Source organism: Euprymna scolopes, chromosome 9, assembly GCF_053919585.1.
Source record: "Euprymna scolopes isolate OS-2025 chromosome 9, ASM5391958v1, whole genome shotgun sequence".
NCBI lineage: Eukaryota > Metazoa > Mollusca > Cephalopoda > Sepiida > Sepiolidae > Euprymna > Euprymna scolopes.
Window position 1 is genome coordinate 140,928,839 of NC_136490.1, and position 17,839 is coordinate 140,946,677.

General features: G+C 31.6%; 1 protein-coding gene across 46 annotated transcripts in view; it reads left to right on the plus strand.

Moving 5' to 3' along the window:
- LOC145284881 (CLIP-associating protein 1-B-like) overlaps nucleotides 1-17,839 on the plus strand; it is a 450,911-nt gene that overhangs the window by 158,166 nt on the left and 274,906 nt on the right. The gene's annotated exons all lie outside the window — the stretch shown is intronic.

Here is a 17,839-nt window from a genome sequence, read left to right on the forward strand (position 1 = left end):
TGACTGATATTGTAACCAACTTTAGTGACAATTAGTCAGGTGATATGGACACTGGGCTGTATAAATTCTATTGAAAACAGTACTTGTGCCTTGGCAGAGGTGATGAAGAGATAAATTACAGGAATCAGTAAATAGAGGAGTGCTGTACTCTGGAAATATAACAGCTAAAATCTTTGAAGATAGCTTAAAATTTCAAGGGTAGATCATTCTGTTCAAGGGGAATGAATCCTGTTTTACCTTAAAAAAAAATAAGTTAAGCTAGTTTGCTTAAAGCATTGGTTAGTGTGTATATAAAGTTAATTTATAGAAGGCAATACAATGTATGTAGATATGTAACAGGTAATGTAAGTCATGATGGCTGAATGAGTTTTGAGATTTTGCACCACTTTAATATAATTTTTTTAAAGATTTTAGTATGAAAACAATATTATATTAATAAAAGATGAAACTTCAAAATTCATTTCACCCTGATGTCTTAATTTGTTTCAGTTTGCGGTTCCCATTATACATCTGCATTGTATTACCTTCTATAAATTAAAAAAATATGTATTAAAGGAAATTAGTTGAAATGAAATTGGTATTATATAAATCAAAATTATCTAAATAAATTTTGCATTTAAAAATGTCAAGATTTAGTATTGAATTGAAGTGGCTTATTGAGCATTATAAACATACTAGACTTTTTGCTCATTAAAAACAAGCAATTGACTTAGATTGATAACTTGTATTTGTATTATTTGGACTACTGTTCTCATCTTGAGTGTTATTTTCACGTTTCACAAGGACCTATGGTGTAGTGAATAAAGTACTTGGTAAAATTCAATTTTAAGTTAAATTATTCTGGAGATTGAATGGTCCAATCCTCAGTGTGGGTGACACTCAAAATACAATTGCAGATTACTTAGGACTTCAACGCAGTCGGTCCTGGATCTGACCTAAAACTATATCCGATGGTGAGGCCCCACCTTGCGGGCCTTGGGGAGTGTGGAGCCACCCTTTAATTGCCATTGCTCCCAGGTCCACTCTGACCCGGAGTGGTAGTACCTGTTAGGGTCCCAACTATGGGTTAAATAGAATCCGACTTAAAAAAAACAAATATACTCCATTAAAAATCGTTCCTCAAAATCACTAGATTCGGCATTAAATAACCTGAAAAAGGTTGATATGCCGTAAAACAAAAACAACCAACCAACCAATCAACGCAGTCATGATTGACAGAATGAGAGCATGCTAGCTCCATGGATTACATAGAGGGTTTTGTTCGAAATTCCGTGCAGATTTCCAAGTTTAATAAGATACACTTGAAACAGATCTAATGTTAGATCAACTGAATTGTTGTGAAAATTGCACTCCAGATGAGAACTGTAGTCTGAATAATCCAAAACAATATGAAGAAATACTATGTTCTATAACAATACAACAATGTATGAGCTGTTAGAGAGCTGAAATGAAATTTAATGATGATAGCAATGTGAAGTTACATCATCTCAACAGTGACATCATTCAGGGAAAAATATAAACAGCCGTTTTGTTGCTTGACCAACCAAAATAGAAAAACCCTCACAGGATTTAAAATATACAGTAAATAGCAAAGTAGTTTAAATCATATCTAACCAAGTGAACTTCACCTCAATGAAATGCTCATCTTTTAATTTACGACCATTTTAGGGATACAAGAATATTAAATCAGGTGATAGTAGCACCCTCTAATGTTAAAACCAATTATCTTTACGCGAGATAATAATCATATTTAAATTAACATATTTAATGACTTACTGAAATTTATTTTAATTTGCACTGTGAAAGCTAAAAATGTAATTTTTGAATGGTAAACTTTGTGTTTAGCACGCTTGTTTGAACTTTATGGAAAATGACTGAAGTTAATCAAAAGCTTGAAATAAAGCAAAAATTAAATTTTAGATGAAATGTTAGCAACTTAATTCATGTGTCTATTGTGGTTTATGTAAAAGCAATTGTTACATCATGGCAAATGTTTATTTACCTTATACTTTGACCTGGATAAGTTTATAATTTTGGAAGGGTTAACAGATCAAATTAGACAAAAAATGGAATATGTTTGAATAGACAAATGCTAACAAAATATTAGTTGTAATACTCTAAACACTATAATTGATCATGGAGTTATCTCCCTTAGGTTATGACAGATTTTAAAGTTGCTTCAGCGTTAGAACAGCTAGGAACTTAGAGTGAGGGTTATTTAAATTTGTTAATACTGAAGTTCATTATTACTATTATGATTAAAACTGCTTGTTTATGTTATTGGTCAGAAGAAAAACAGAATTAAGATTCATTTGATTATCTATGATAATGTTATATTCCTAAATACTTAGGAAATAAAGACAAACGTGAGTTACACCGAGTGGTATGTGTAATGGGGTTTATTTATAATACAGAAACGTAAGGCTGCTCGCCTAAGGTAAATAGAAGTACATAGTAACAAGTATGGGGAAGAAAGTCTGATAATCAACACGTAAGACTATCCGTCTTACTGCGACTGCTTGTCTGCCGCTGTCTGCCGCTGTCTGCCAAACAGTCCAATATATATATACAGTTTGTAACCGGTGTATAGCCAGTTATGTTCCTTCACAACACCTCCCCCTGAAGCTGAAATCTTCCTGATTTTAGCTTAAATACCTCTTCCTTTTAGGGTCAGGGCTTAATCTCCTGGTAACTTTTCTCTTTCTTGCGCTTTTCCTTCTGGTCAGCGTTACCCGGGGTAAAGGTTTCTGTCCAGCCCGTATGGTCGGTTCAGGCGAAATATTCATTGTTTGCGGTACACACGCTGGTTTTGGTATATCAAAAATATCGCACAATGTTTCCATTGGTGTCTCTTCCACATTTGGAGACAGTCTGGGACGTATTTGATTTCTGTGTCTTTTGCAGACAAAACTTAATCCTTGGATGGTATAGACCATGCTCCCAATCCTTTTTTTGATAATACCTTCAACCCACTGATTTCGTCCATTTTGAAAATTTTTGAAATATACATTTTCACCTGGGGAGAAGCACTTGGTATTAAGGTTTTCTTTTTTTAAAACTTTCTTTTTCTCTGGTAGCAGCCTATCGAAGACAGATCTTATCTTTCTTGCAAACATTAGCTCAGCCGGGGAAGAATTGACATTATTATTAGGATTTGGTGTCACCCTGTAAATTGCTAAAAATGTTTGAATACATTGTTCGTCTGTGTCCGTAGTAAGATTTTTCTTAAGTGCCCTTTTAAACGTATCTACAAATTTTTCGGCCAACCCATTCGATCGTGGATGGTACACAGGTGTTGTCATATGTAGAATATTTAGTGAGTCACAGAATTCTTTGAATTCATGAGCAGTAAATGCTGTTCCATTATCGCTCACTAAGGTTTTTGGCACTCCAAAACGGCTAAAAATTTCATTAAGCGCACTCACAGTGTTTTTTGCTGTTGGATGTCTAAACTTAAATATTTCTGGCCATTTTGAAAAAGAATCTACAATAATCAAGTAAAAATAACCATTTATAGGTCCCGCATAATCAATATGCAGACGTGACCAGGGTAGGTCCGTCTTTGGCCATGGCGTCGTTTTTACTGGAGGATCTCGAGCTGCTAATTGACATCCTCTGCATGTCTTGACACATTTTTCAACTTCCTTGTCCATACCAGGCCAGTACACATATCCTCTCATAAGGGATTTCATTCTCGAAATGCCCGGATGACCTGTATGAAATTCCTTCAGAATTTTCCTCTGTAACGTTAGTGGAATTACGATCCTCTCACCATACATGAGCACATCTTCACAGATGGAAAAAGGCGTTGTTTGATCTACCTTTTTATTTTTTTTTATCCATCCCAATTGATTTTTCATTTTCTTAATGAAAATGTCATTTACTGCCTCTTTTTTTATTTTTTCGAAAGTTACTGGAAGTTCACGTATCATATTACACATTGAACTTGTACATTCACTTTCGTCTTTAAGCGCAGCAATTACCGTTTCTTCGAAACTTTCGCTTCTTTTAGGGATCAACCGTGATAATGCATCTGCGTGTCCTAACTTTTTTGAGGATACATGTTCCATCTTAAACTGATAGTTTAAGAGGGTTACAGCCCATCGCTGTAATCGATTCGCAGTATGTGTGGGAATGCCTTTCTTTGATCCAAATATGGTAAGTAGGGGTTTATGGTCGGTTTGCAAAATAAAAGATCGTCCATGGAGAAATCGATTGTACTTTGTAATTCCAAATATTATCGACAGCGCCTCTTTTTCAATTTGGCTGTAATTTTTCTCCGCTGCAACCAACGTTCTTGAAGCATGGGCGATAGCTTTTGTCCTACCATCCTCATACTTGTGAAGTAATACAGCGCCAACACCGTAATCACTGGCGTCCGTTGCTAGTATTAGTTCCTTTTCTGGATTGAAATGTGCCAATGCTAAGTCTGACAGTAGACATCTTTTGATATTTTGGAAAGCAGATTCACATTCCTTATTCCAGTTCCATTTAACACCCTTTTTCAGTAACTCGTTAAGAGGAGCTCTTAAATTATGTATGTTAGGGATGTAAATTGCATAGTATTGAACTAATCCCAAAAACGATTTTAATTTTGTCACTGAATCTGGAGCAGGCATCTTTTCAATTGCTTCAGTCCTTTGTGGATCCGGTCTTCGACCCTCTTTGTCGATTATTTGACCTAGATATTTAATTTTTTTCATAAAAAAATCGCATTTTTCTGGGCTCAATTTAAAACCAAATTCCTGTATTCTTTTGAATACTTCTTTTACATGCTTCTTATGATCTTGCAAATTTTCACTTTTAATTAGGATATCGTCAAGGTAGGCCATTGAAAATTCCAACCCTGCCAGCATCGTGTCCATAATTTGCTGGAAAATAGCAGGAGCAACCTTTAATCCAAAAGGAAGCCTCTTTAGCTTAAAAATGCCCTTATGAGTATTTATGCCTAAGTATTTGGAGCATTCATCGCTGATCTTAATTTGCAAGTAAGCATCTGAGAGGTCTATCTTAGAAAAAATTTTTCCTCCGTTAAGCTTAGAGAACAGATCTTCTGCGGACGGAAGGGGATAATTATGGTCCAATAGACAGTCATTTAAACCCGTTGAAAAATCTCCACAGACCCTTATTCTGTTATTTTTTTTCTTTACATACACGGTTGGACTTGCCCAATCTGTGTGGTTAACTTTTTCAATGACTTCCAGTTGTTGAAGTCTATCCAACTCTTTTTCGATTGCGTCCATCGCTGAAAAAGGCACATTCCTTTTAGGTTTGAATACTGGAGTGGCATTTTTCTTTAATTCAAATTTTGCCTCTGTCTTAATACAGAGTCCTAGTCCTTCGGCAAAAACATTGGGAAATTCAGTTTTCAAATCCTTCAGGAAGTCTTCCCTTTGGTTTGCTTTTTCTGCAGTTAAAACGTTACAAAACGAATTTATGGGTTTCTCCCATAAATTAAACAGGACAATCCAATCTACCCCAAACAGGCATGTATTCTTTCCTGGTACGACGTACACTTTGGATTTATGAGTCTGGTTAGCGAATGTCACTTTGCATTTTAATTCTCCCTTGAACTCTAATCTTTTGCCGCACACACTTCTCGCCGTCTTTCTGGTTTTCGTTAATTCAGGTCGACCTATCCTTTTCCATATATCTTCATTTATAATACTAATATCTGCACCGCTATCCAGAAGCAATGTAACCAGATGTCCATTTATCCGAACATCAACATATTTCCGTCTTTCGCAGCTTTTTTCTTTATTCATGCGAAGCGTATTTACATTATCGGTCCCTTGTCTTTTCTTCTGGGCACAGTATGTTCCCTTGTGACCTCTGAGACCACATTCATAACATATTTTGTTCCTAAACCAGCAGGTCTTATTGTTGTGTCTTAAACTACCACAACATTTACACTTTAGCTTTGGGTCTTTGTATCCTTTAAGGATCCTGTGTTCTTGGAACCTGGACTTTCTTGTGGTCCCTTGCCTTTTTACTTGCTGCACCTTAAAAATATTTTTCTCTTCAATGCGAGTGTTGTCTTTCTTTATGTTAATCAGACGTTGACACTCTTCAGTGACTTTTTGCAATGTTATGTTAGGATCCGCCTCCATAATTGTTAGGATCCGTGAACGTATATCTTTGTCCCTTGGTGCTGTGAGACCTTGTACAAAGATTAAACATTTAAATTGGTCTGCGGAAATTTCATTCAATTTAAATGATTCGCATAAACAGTTCACAGTGTAAGCATATTCTAGATAGTCTTCAGCTTCTGCCTTCTGAATGTTCAAACATTTGTATCTAGAGTGAAATAGGCTATCCCTTTTATCAAATATTTTCGACAAGGTACTAATTGTTTCCTCGAACGAAACCTCCTCCGGTTTTTTTGGTAGAATTAGATTTGCATACTTGGTGTTTTCATCAGTACCCAGTTTTTGTAGTAGCAGGGTAACTTTTTCCTCATCGGTCCAGTCTAAACATCTTTTCGTAAAAATTGTTTCGTATCTTCTGTAGTATGCAGGGAAAGTAACACCAGTATCCGGGGAGTAACGAAATTCCGTTAGTGAATTTGAAATACCCTCGGCAGAAAAATTAGTCTTCTTCCCGGTCGACGTTAGAATTAGCTTTTCTAAATTCTTTTGCTGTGTCGACATTTGTCGTTGTAGTATGTTTGTTTGGTCTTGTTGTGCCTCTAAAGTTTTTTGTGTTCTTTCTTGTTGTTGTTGCAGCCGTTGCTGTAGCTGTTGTTGTTGAATTTGTTGTTGTTGTTGTTGTTGCGCTAAAAATTGTTGAGTCATTTTTGTCTGTTCCTGGATGCTAAGGGCTAGAGCCTTAGTTAACTCTGCTAATTGTTCCATGTTAGCTTCTAGTACAAAAATGTCTTTTCGAATTCTACACAATAATTCCAAAGAAAAATCGTAAATTTACGTATATCGTAAATTAGTAGCAATATGCAGACACAACACGTTTCAACAAAGTTCATCCATAGTAATTCAACAGGCTTTGTAAAATAATTCTTTTTTTTTTTTTTTTTTTTTTTTTTTTTTTTTTCAACAACGTAAGTTCATACACAAAATATTTCTTACTTCCCACGACAAATAGTTCCAATTATTTATATAAAGGCAATAACAAACAATTAATTTTCCAAAAAAAAAAAAATATATGGCTGCCGTTCCCACGTGGCATAAAATGGTACAATAGTCGTTGTATTTATATTTTTTCTTTCGAAACTCGTAATCCTTTAGTGTAGTTTCGAATTCAACTTGTGACCATTTTTTTTTTTTTTTTTTTTTTACTTGTCAAAATAAATATAAATTCCACTTTACCTTGAACATGTTTCTATAATTTCTTGTGAGTTCTTTACGAAGAAAAATCCGTACTTTTCGCTACTTTAGGTAGGAAAAATTTTTAAATTCATTGACGCACGTGGTCAAAAATCCTTGTGTAGTTTGTTTTTTTCGTAAAACAAAAAATCCTTGCATTGTACACAGTCCTTGGTACGGTAATTTATCTCTGTTAAGAGAAAGAACATCCTTTCGTCGCCATTGTTATATTCCTAAATACTTAGGAAATAAAGACAAACGTGAGTTACACCGAGTGGTATGTGTAATGGGGTTTATTTATAATACAGAAACGTAAGGCTGCTCGCCTAAGGTAAATAGAAGTACATAGTAACAAGTATGGGGAAGAAAGTCTGATAATCAACACGTAAGACTATCCGTCTTACTGCGACTGCTTGTCTGCCGCTGTCTGCCAAACAGTCCAATATATATATACAGTTTGTAACCGGTGTATAGCCAGTTATGTTCCTTCACAACAGATAAGTAATTGAAACGAAGGAATAAAAAATGTATTTATTTTCTTTACTTGCATATATAAAAACAAAATTACAGATATCAAATATTAAATCTTCATTTACAATCCTTTTAAATATTTCAACTTATTTCAGAAATCAAGAAAGGCCTTTAGTATTCGTAATTTCTTTGAAATGAAATATATTCAGGCTTAATTCCAATGTAATGTAATTTTTAATATTACTCGATTACAATTATGATTAATAATAAAAAATAAATAAATATGCTCTGTTAAAAATGCTGATTTAAAGATATTTTAAAAGTTTGCTCTGGTTGTCTCCCTTTGTTTTTATTTTTCTCTTTGGTGGGAATTTGGTGAAATTTTAAAGTCAGTTTTATGCTTTGTTCTTCTTTTCAAGACCATACTTTTCAAAACATTGAAAAGCCTGTATTTTTAAATTAACTTGGTTTCAGAATAATATTTTTTCGATTAGAAAATACAAAACAACTTAAAATTTAATTTGAAAAATTAGAAAACCGAATGCTATATAATTTCTTGTTAAATGATTAAAGTCATTTTTTTTTCTGAGACTTTTGTGGAGACAACTTTTTTAAAGAAGACTTTTAGTTTTTGTTCTCTTTATTTTGCTGGTGGTATTAACCTTAAGGGGTCAACCACACAGAGAGAAGAAAGTTATATGTTCAATATTGTTGATGATATTTATAAAGTCTGAAATCAATGTGTTGCATGGTTGGCACGGATTTTGAATAGAAGAAATTTGGTCACATCTTTGAAAACATTATTTCATAAGTTTAATTTGAAAATTAGAAATCTAAATAATATTGCATAATTTTTTTATTAAATGATTATAATAATTTTTTTTCCTGAGCTGGTGACCTTTTAGGGTTAATCTCACCAGCAAAATGAGAAAAAATCTTGGTAAAAATTGACTTAACAATAAGTCTGAGAAAAAAAAAACAAAAACAAAAATCTTATTTATGTGGAAGGTACATGCTTCTTGTTAAAGCGTCATAAGAAGTACTCGTCTTCTTTGTGCAAAGAACCTTTTTTTTCTTTTGTGTACTTAACATCAAACAGAATTTTCATTACTAAATTTTCTTTTCAAGAATTTCTAATTTGTGCAACACATAACTACAGGACTGTTTCTTTGCATATTACAACATGGTTATCTTCAACTCCAATGCATACAAATACTTGTCATGAATTACTATCGTAAATAATCAAATGATAAATAGGTCCCAATATTTCAGGGAATTCATATTTGTTTTTAAGATGTTTCTTTAATCGTTTCATTTCAACGTGAATAAAATAACATTTTCTCTCGAAAATAAGACAGTCCATAAACTGCACAAGCAGAAAAATATTTTTACAAATTTTTTTTCAATATAATTTTAATTATTGTAACATTTAATCATCTATATATTAATAGGATAGCATGTGTAACATTTATTTTGGGTGTCACGCTTACATCCGAGTGACTGTTGTTTTAATTGTTATGGACTTCCAATTCTTGTAATAAATAATTTTACCAAGAATTCTTCATGAGTTTTGGCACTCCAGTTATTTATTTTTTTATAAATAATCTTATCAAGAATTCTTTACAAGTTTTGGTTTCGATTATAGCTGAAGGAACTCAAGTTATATGTATACATATATTTTTTTTCACAAGTTTTGGTTTCGATTCAAGCTAATGCACCCAAGTCATATGGATATATTTTTTTATTTTTGAAATCGCAACTTCATGATATATAAAAATGGATAGAACATTAATTCTATAATAATATATACAAAATATGCAAGAATTAACAATATATTTTGTGACTGGGCTATGCCAGGCGTCCCTGCTAGCTTATATAAATACTTTTGCAGTTTTAACAAAAGAGCTACAATACTGTCAGAGCGTCTCCATTTACACTGAACATTTACAGAATGCCAACATCAATATATTACATATGAATAAGTCCTCTGTGGAATTTCCACAGGTATTGGTAGTTAAACTATTTATTGAATCATTTAAAAAAAAAAAAATTACTTAATCTATAACTGTTACAGTAATGTTTTAATCTCTGTTTAAAAAAAAAATAGTAGATATAAATACTTTCAATTAATACATGAGTATAAGTATTTTAACTCTAGAAGTAACATCTTATTTGACAGTTTGAATGTTTTAAAATTCTGAAACATGCAAAAAGAAATTGTGTTTATTAGTAGTGATGGCTGATTCCACTATTTTTCTCAATTCCGATGCCGATTCTTTATAAATCTCTTAAGTATTTAACTATAGAGTTATTTTCCCTGATTACCTTAAAAACATACGTTAAATGTGCATATATTTTTTTAAATGTAAAAACACATTTGTTGGGGATGATCTAAAGATTATAGTTTTACTGGGAGTTTAAAATCAATAAATATTTATTATTTTATCATTACTAACCAGCAATGAAAGATTTTGTTTTAAACAAAATCAAGTAAAGAAAGACAAAAGAATCGTTTTTGGCATCGGAAAATAGACACAATTTTTTCCAATACTGATTCCAATACCTCTAAAAGTTCCGATTTTTCTGATTCCTGATTTCGATTAAGTGTCCCAACCCTATTTATTAGTAACAAAAGATGAAAATGTTTGACTTGTTTGTGAATAAACCAAAATGCATTTTGGTGGATTTAATTTTATAATTATTATTATTTATTTATTTATTTATAAATCATCTTTAAACTTTTTTGTTTTATGGTATTTTCAATTTGAGTAAATAGATTAATAATTAAAAGTATTCATGCTGAATACTGTTTGTGCTGAAATAACACTTATTTAGAAATCTATTCTTAATATGGGGAGGAGAGGACGTTTTATCAATATTCTGTACTTTCACCTAACAATTTAATAAACAAAAGATGCTGTAAACTTTGAATTCAACTTGAAAATCCTATCTAAATAAAATATGTAAGTTACATAATCGAAAGAATCACACACACACACACACACAAATAAAAAAAAAAAAAAAATCACTTGTAGTTCTTATAAATTTATTAATATAGAATTGATACCCTGTAATTTGCACAGGTCCAGCTAGTAATTATAATTTAACTCATAGGTTCTTACTCGATGACTTGTGACTATTTTGGGGGGATGGAAAGGACTTGTAAAACATTCGGATAGTTAATCTTTGTGGTTAGTTTTCTGCCTAATTAGTCATACTAGCCCACTTCTCTGCCAATTAAACCTCATTGTAGAATGAGATCATGTCTAGGCTATGCTTTATTATTCAATGGATTCTTGGCTAAGAGTGTACGCTCATTTGGACATGTAGTAGTCGTCCCTCCGTTTATTTCTTCTTAGTCACCTTTTTTTAATCGCTCTTCTTCCATTACATCTGTAAGCAAGCAATACTTCACTCGCCGATTTGTCTGCTCTTAAATAGGCAATGCTTTTATTTAGACACCGAAAATCTTGGAGAATTTTCCTGCATATGAATTGTGACATTTGCTGCAAGATTGGGACAAATGTCATCTTGCCATCTCATCTTATTTTAATATATTCTAATGAAGCCAGTAAGGTATTTGAAAGAACAGATGATCATTCACAATACAATAGAAACGTTCCTTGTCTTTTCTTTAATTCCTCAAAGGCTATCAATTATTAATGTTATATTTTTGACTAAATTATTAATTTTAACACAATTTTATACGTTTTATTAAAATTTAAATGTATATTAGTGATGTCAAATTTCAAGTTATATTAACAAAAAGATAAGTTTTTATAATTTTGTTTATTTATATATATATATATATATATATATATATATATATATATATATATATATATATGATACAAACATATACTAACTAGCTGTACCAATCCAACTTGGGAGTCTTTCATTTTTGTTTGGATTTTGGTTTATTCTTTTAAAACAAAAACAAAAAAATATACAAAATTATTTCTAAACTAAATTTAATTCTGGTTTTGTTTGGTCATTCAATTATATTTATTGAACTATTTTTGTTATGGTAATGATGCTTTTAATCTCTTTAACATTGGATGTCAATACCTTCAAAAACTTTCAATTTTTAATATTTAAGAATTTTAAAACTAATCATTGCTTTCTATCCAACAGTTTAACTGCTTGCAAATTTATTTCAAAGTTTAAAATATTATAAAGTAATTCATTCTTTTTCTTGTATTAACAAAAGATTAAAATAATTGACTTCATTATGAATAAATTGAACACCAATGCATCATGGTGGATTTACTTGTTTTTTTTTATTTATTTTTTTTAATTTTTTTTTACGATTTAAAATTATTTTATGGCTGTTGAATTTTGGATTTCAATAAATTATTAACAAATTTCAGTAAATAAAATACACATTTAGGTGAGAAACACGCAGATCAGAAATTGCCTCATAATTTTTATAATGTAAAGTTAATAAAAAAATAAATTTATTTTTTGAACATTTCTAATATAAAATGTTTTAAGGAAATTTGGATGAATTCAGAAATAGTAAAAATAAACATTTTAAAGTTTGTTTGAAATATTTAAGAGAATTCTGTATGTATTTATGTATGTGTATGTGTTCTGTTATTTATTTATTTTTTTTTTTGCAAAATGAGATAGATTAATACTTGAAATAAAAGATTGCCAGAGGCATAATAAAGAAATACACTTAAATTTGTATTTAACAAGCAAGATATATTTAATATTTCAATTTTTTTTTCATTAATACAAATATCTATCAAATTTAGTTTATATAATTCCTTGGACTTTTGATTAAGAGCAAAGTGTAATATCTGTTTTGATACTGCACTTAATCTTTCCTGTCTTCAGTTCTTCTAAGCCAAGACAGTTTTTTTTCTCCCAATTTAGTGTGTCCTTTTTTTGGGAGTTGGATATTCCTCAGATTAAAAACCAACCTTATGTCCAACTCTTGCCTTGATGAATAAGCAAGTAAATAAGGACACTAAAGAATAAGTTTATTTATGAGATAAATGGAAGATTATTTACTGTGATTATTTTTAATATTCATTGTTATTTAAATTGTATAAAAAAAAAAAATTTATTAATATTTTGACTAAAATAAATTAAGCTTAACATCTCTATATTGGACACGATCTCTGTGTTTCTTGCTTATAAATAACTTTTGAAGGTTCAATCCTATATGTACATATTTATTTTTTTTATTAATTTACTATTAATCAACTCTTTATAAAATCAATAAAATGAAGAACTAAAAAACAAAACCATCCTACTAAAAAAAGATTGGAGACGTAACTATATTTTGAATTATTTTTCTCTTAAGCCCACCGCCCTGCTAATCCAGGATAAATACAGCTTTAAAAAAAAAAAAAAAAAAAAAAAAAATGCTTGCATATCTTTAATGAAAGATGTATTTTCTAATGTAATTAGTAGGAATACATTTCAATTGATGCAAAATTAAAAAAAAATAAAATGAAAATTGTTTACTCACAAAAGCTTTTTCAGCCAGCATGATGCCAGGTGAAAATTGATAACTAATATAAAAAGGAATAATATCTAGTGCGAATAAAGGGGGTGGAGGGAGTTAGGCCAACACTGCTGAAAAATTTGTATTTGCATTCTTCGCACTACTGTTCCCATCTTGTGTGTTATTTTCACAACGTTTCAGTCTGAGTAACCTCCGATCTTCTTCAGGTGTATCTTCTCTTCGAAGACTTGTGGTGTAGTGGATAAATTACTTCGTAAAATTCACTTGTAAAGTTACACTCTTTCAGAGGTTGAAGGTTCAATATGCAGTGTAGGCAGCACGCAAAATGTAATTGTGAATTTATTTTACCTAGTCATGGCTGATGGAACATGAGCATGTTACCCCCATGGATTAAATAAAGGGTTCCGTTTAAAATTCTGTGCAATTTCCGGAGTTCGACAAGATACACCTGAAGAAGATTGGTGGTTGCATCGACCAAAATGTTGTGAAAATAACACTCGGGGATGAGAACAGTAGTCCAAAGAATCCAAATAATAAGAATAATCAATCTTCATCTAAAAAATCAGAAAATTCTGCTGAAAAAGTTTTAACTTATTTTTATTTAAATAAAAAAAAAGGACCAAAAAGCAAATATAGATTGGTAAAGGGAGAGAAATATGGAAAACTAAAGTTTTCACATTTAAAATTCCATGTTTTTGAACTGCTGTTATTCTCATCTTGATTGTTACATTCACAATGATGTAACTTGGAGTGCATTTTTTTTTCAAACTTGCAAATATTTGAATCTATAAAATCTGTCAGTTATTTCAAACTGAACCCTTTATTTTAATTCACGGAGGTAAATCGTTTTGATTTTGTCAGCCATGGCTTGGTAAAAATTGTTAATTTGTTAACACTTAGACTTAGTTTTGCCCTTACTAAAGGTTGAACTTTCAACCTCGAGAAGAATTTCATTTAGAACTGATTGTTAACCAACCCCTTTAATGATTAAACTATATTTTCATGTGAAAAATAAAGCTTTTACAAATTTCTTTTACATTGTAATTTCGGAAATGCTCAAGTCAATAATTGTCATTATTTCTTTGAATTAATCTACATATTATCTAAAAAGTTATTTGAAGTTTATCTTTATCTCTATCATTATATATAAGGAATTTTTTTTCTGTGTGTTTGCTCCCTATGGACTCAAACGGCTGGGTCAATTTTATGACATTTCACATGTAGGTACTCTATGTGCCTGGCAGTGTTCTTACATAGGTTTTGTGCCGGAATGTCTTTGATAAGTATCTATAATCGAAATAATCAGATGAAATAAGGAACAGGCGATTTTTACTAAAGTTAACATCTTACACAGCCTAACGTCACAAGTGCATTTGAGAAAGTTTATTACCACACAAACCAAAAGGCTCAACATATAAAATCAACAGTAGGTCTTTTATCTGACAAGAGCATGTTCGAAATGAATGCTTCTATTTAGAGCACAATTGAAGCATGATACTTGACTTTTGCATTTTAAACTTGAATGCAAGCCATTAAAATAATTTTCAAGCCAACAGTAGGTTTTCTACAGTGCAATGGAGACTACATTATATTGTGAAGCTTTCAAGTGCATTGCGATGGATCCTCAATTAGAGCAGCCAATCAATCGATTTGATTGAAAAATGGGCTATTTCATCGACTTCAGTGACAATAATACATTGAGAGCATTGCCAAGGCTGCTGCGAAGAAGGTGGGCTCTCTGTACTGTGCTAGAAAGTTACTTGCACCTGAAAGTATCTTGTACTTCTATAAGGCCACCATTCGCCCATGTATAGAGTATTGTTGTCACATTTGGGCTGGTGTATCTGCTACTAGTGTCTCACTCGTCGACAGGATTCAAAAGAGTCGCCAACCTGATAGGTCCTGAACTGTCATCTAAGCTTCAACCTCTGCCCCACCGACGAAATGTTGCATCCCTCTGCCTGTTTTATAAGTATTTTAATGGTGGATACTCTGATGAACAACAAGCCCTTGTACCCACCTTGATGTAACAACCCCGACAAACCCAACAAATAACAAAGTCCCACCCCTACACAGTAGAGATCCTTAGATGTAAGAAAACCTTCTACTCTTCCCCAAAACTGCTAGACTTTGGAATTCCCTTCCGGGTTCGTGCTTCTCCAACTGTACTGATGCAGAAGTTCAAGTGTAATGTAAACAGACATCTTGCTGCTCAACTCCCTACATAGTATCCCTGCAACTTATGTCCCAGATAGTAGCCCTCTACATCAAAGTGGTACTGTGCCTTGTTTGGGGTGGGGGAAATTTTGTTTTAATTTCGGTCTTTGTTTTTCATTTTTTTTTCACAGTCCCAAATGATTTTGGCCTTAATAGAGCCGAACGAGAAAAGATAACAAAATATCAGGACCTAAAAAATGATCTAAAAACCACATGGTCTCTGAAAGAAATAAACATTATACCGGTTGTGATAGGAGCAACTGGTTTATAAAAAAGAATCTTCATAAATACTTAGAAGCCATTCCTGGAAGACCAAGCTGTAACGAAATACAGATAGCAGCCATAAAGGGAACAGTATCTGTTCTTAAAAGAGCCCTCAGATATAAATTTAAATCATAACAGAATCAAGTGTTAGCTCCAGGAGGGAGCCCCTTGATCTCTTAAAACTTACTGAAGTTAAATAAATAAAAAAAAAAAACTGCTCTTTATATTATGTTTTCTAGCAACCAAAACTAACTCATAAGTTATAAGAAAAGAACATGATTTTAATTGCAATTAGTTATTGTTAATAATTTAATTAATATGCTGTGATATTTTAACTATAAAATTTAACTATGTATGTAATTCAAATAAATTTCATAAATATTTTTAATTGCTGTTGTAAGATGATCACTTTTTTCTAATTTGTTTCATTTAACACCATACATTCGTTATTACAATAAATGTGTGCTCCCCTACCCATAATACTAACAATATTTTTCATAGCTTCTGTTTTGTGATGAAATGAAAATGTCATATTCCGAAAATAATGTAAATTGATAAATTAGTTTTATTTTTTAAAGGAGAAAATCTAATTTTATGAGTAACCAAAAAGCGTCTGTCTTGTTTGCAAATTTTGAAAACACTAAAAAACACACACACACAAAAAGCAAAGGAAGACATCTTGATAATTCAAACTTTCTTCCTGATCTTCATTAATAATCTCCCAAATCACATTCTTAGATCATTTGTAGACATTTATGCAGACATCACAATCTATGGCAACACTTCAAATGATTGATATATTTTTGATTCTCTCTCTTCTAATCTTTAGAATGTGGTGCAATGGGGAAAAGGGTATCTGGTTAATTTTAATTCGCCGAACACCAAGCTACTCTCCTTTCATCATAATCGCTCCAATTGAAACGAATGGCTCTCGTCTTGGGGAAGCTCCTTGTCTTGACAGGCTTCTGGGGCTGACCTTCACTCCTGATCTGAAATGGAACATATGCAAGTCTTGGATATCTAGTTATATATATATATTCCTATCAATAATCTTAACTTCATATGCGCCCACACAAAACATAAGATTTAACTAGAATGATTACATGTTATTCAAATGCTATCTGGCCAGAAATTTAGTTATCATCTTACATTAAACTTAATTGTGAATCTGATCCCTTAATCTAACTTATAAAATAGTTGGTTGTATGGAATTTACCCTGATCGGGTTGAACTGGCTTCCTCTAAAGGAGGAAGTGTCAAGGGAATATTAAATTAACAAGTGGTCCCCACTTGCCTTTAAGGTTTGCATCTGATTTAGCTAAGTATTTTCATCAATAGCAAAAGTTATTCTTGAAATTTGCATTCACATTGCATTTTAAAGCAAATTTGATTTTTGTGAAAATGTTTATAAATCTCTCAGTCAAAAAGTCAAAATGTTTTGCTTTTCATATACTGCTTCTATTTTGTTATAAAAGAAAAACAAACAAATAAATTGTCCAACTTTTTGTTAATAAAAGAACAAGTTAAAATAAAGAATTATTTTTACAAATTTCAGTCTGTTACAAAAGAAAACATTCACAAATAAAATAGTTTATTTATATTGGAAACTGTTTCAAGTGTCTTTTCTGTTGCTACTGCTATTACTACTGTTAAATAATCATCACTATCATTATCATCAGTATCATAATCAAGGGAATATTGAATTAAATTATTTTTTTACAAGTTTCACAGTTTGTTAAAAAACATTCACATAAGTGGTTTATTTATATCGGAAATTGTGTCAATTGTCTTTAATGTTCCTGTTACTACTGCTATTACCTCTATTGCTACTGCTATCATCATCATTTTTTTCCCATCCTAATATGAGGTATCAACACAGCTTTGCAAGTTTCATTCCTGGGTCATTCCATAGCAGCATTTTCATTGATTTCTTTTGCTTTTTAGGAGGATGCATATTTTCTTTTAATTATTATAATTATTAACAGGAGTTTAATTTCATAACTTAATGAATTCATAAAAACGAAACAAAATTACCTCGGTCTAGAAGGATCTCTGCTTTATTACAATGGTTTAAAGATTAATTAAAATA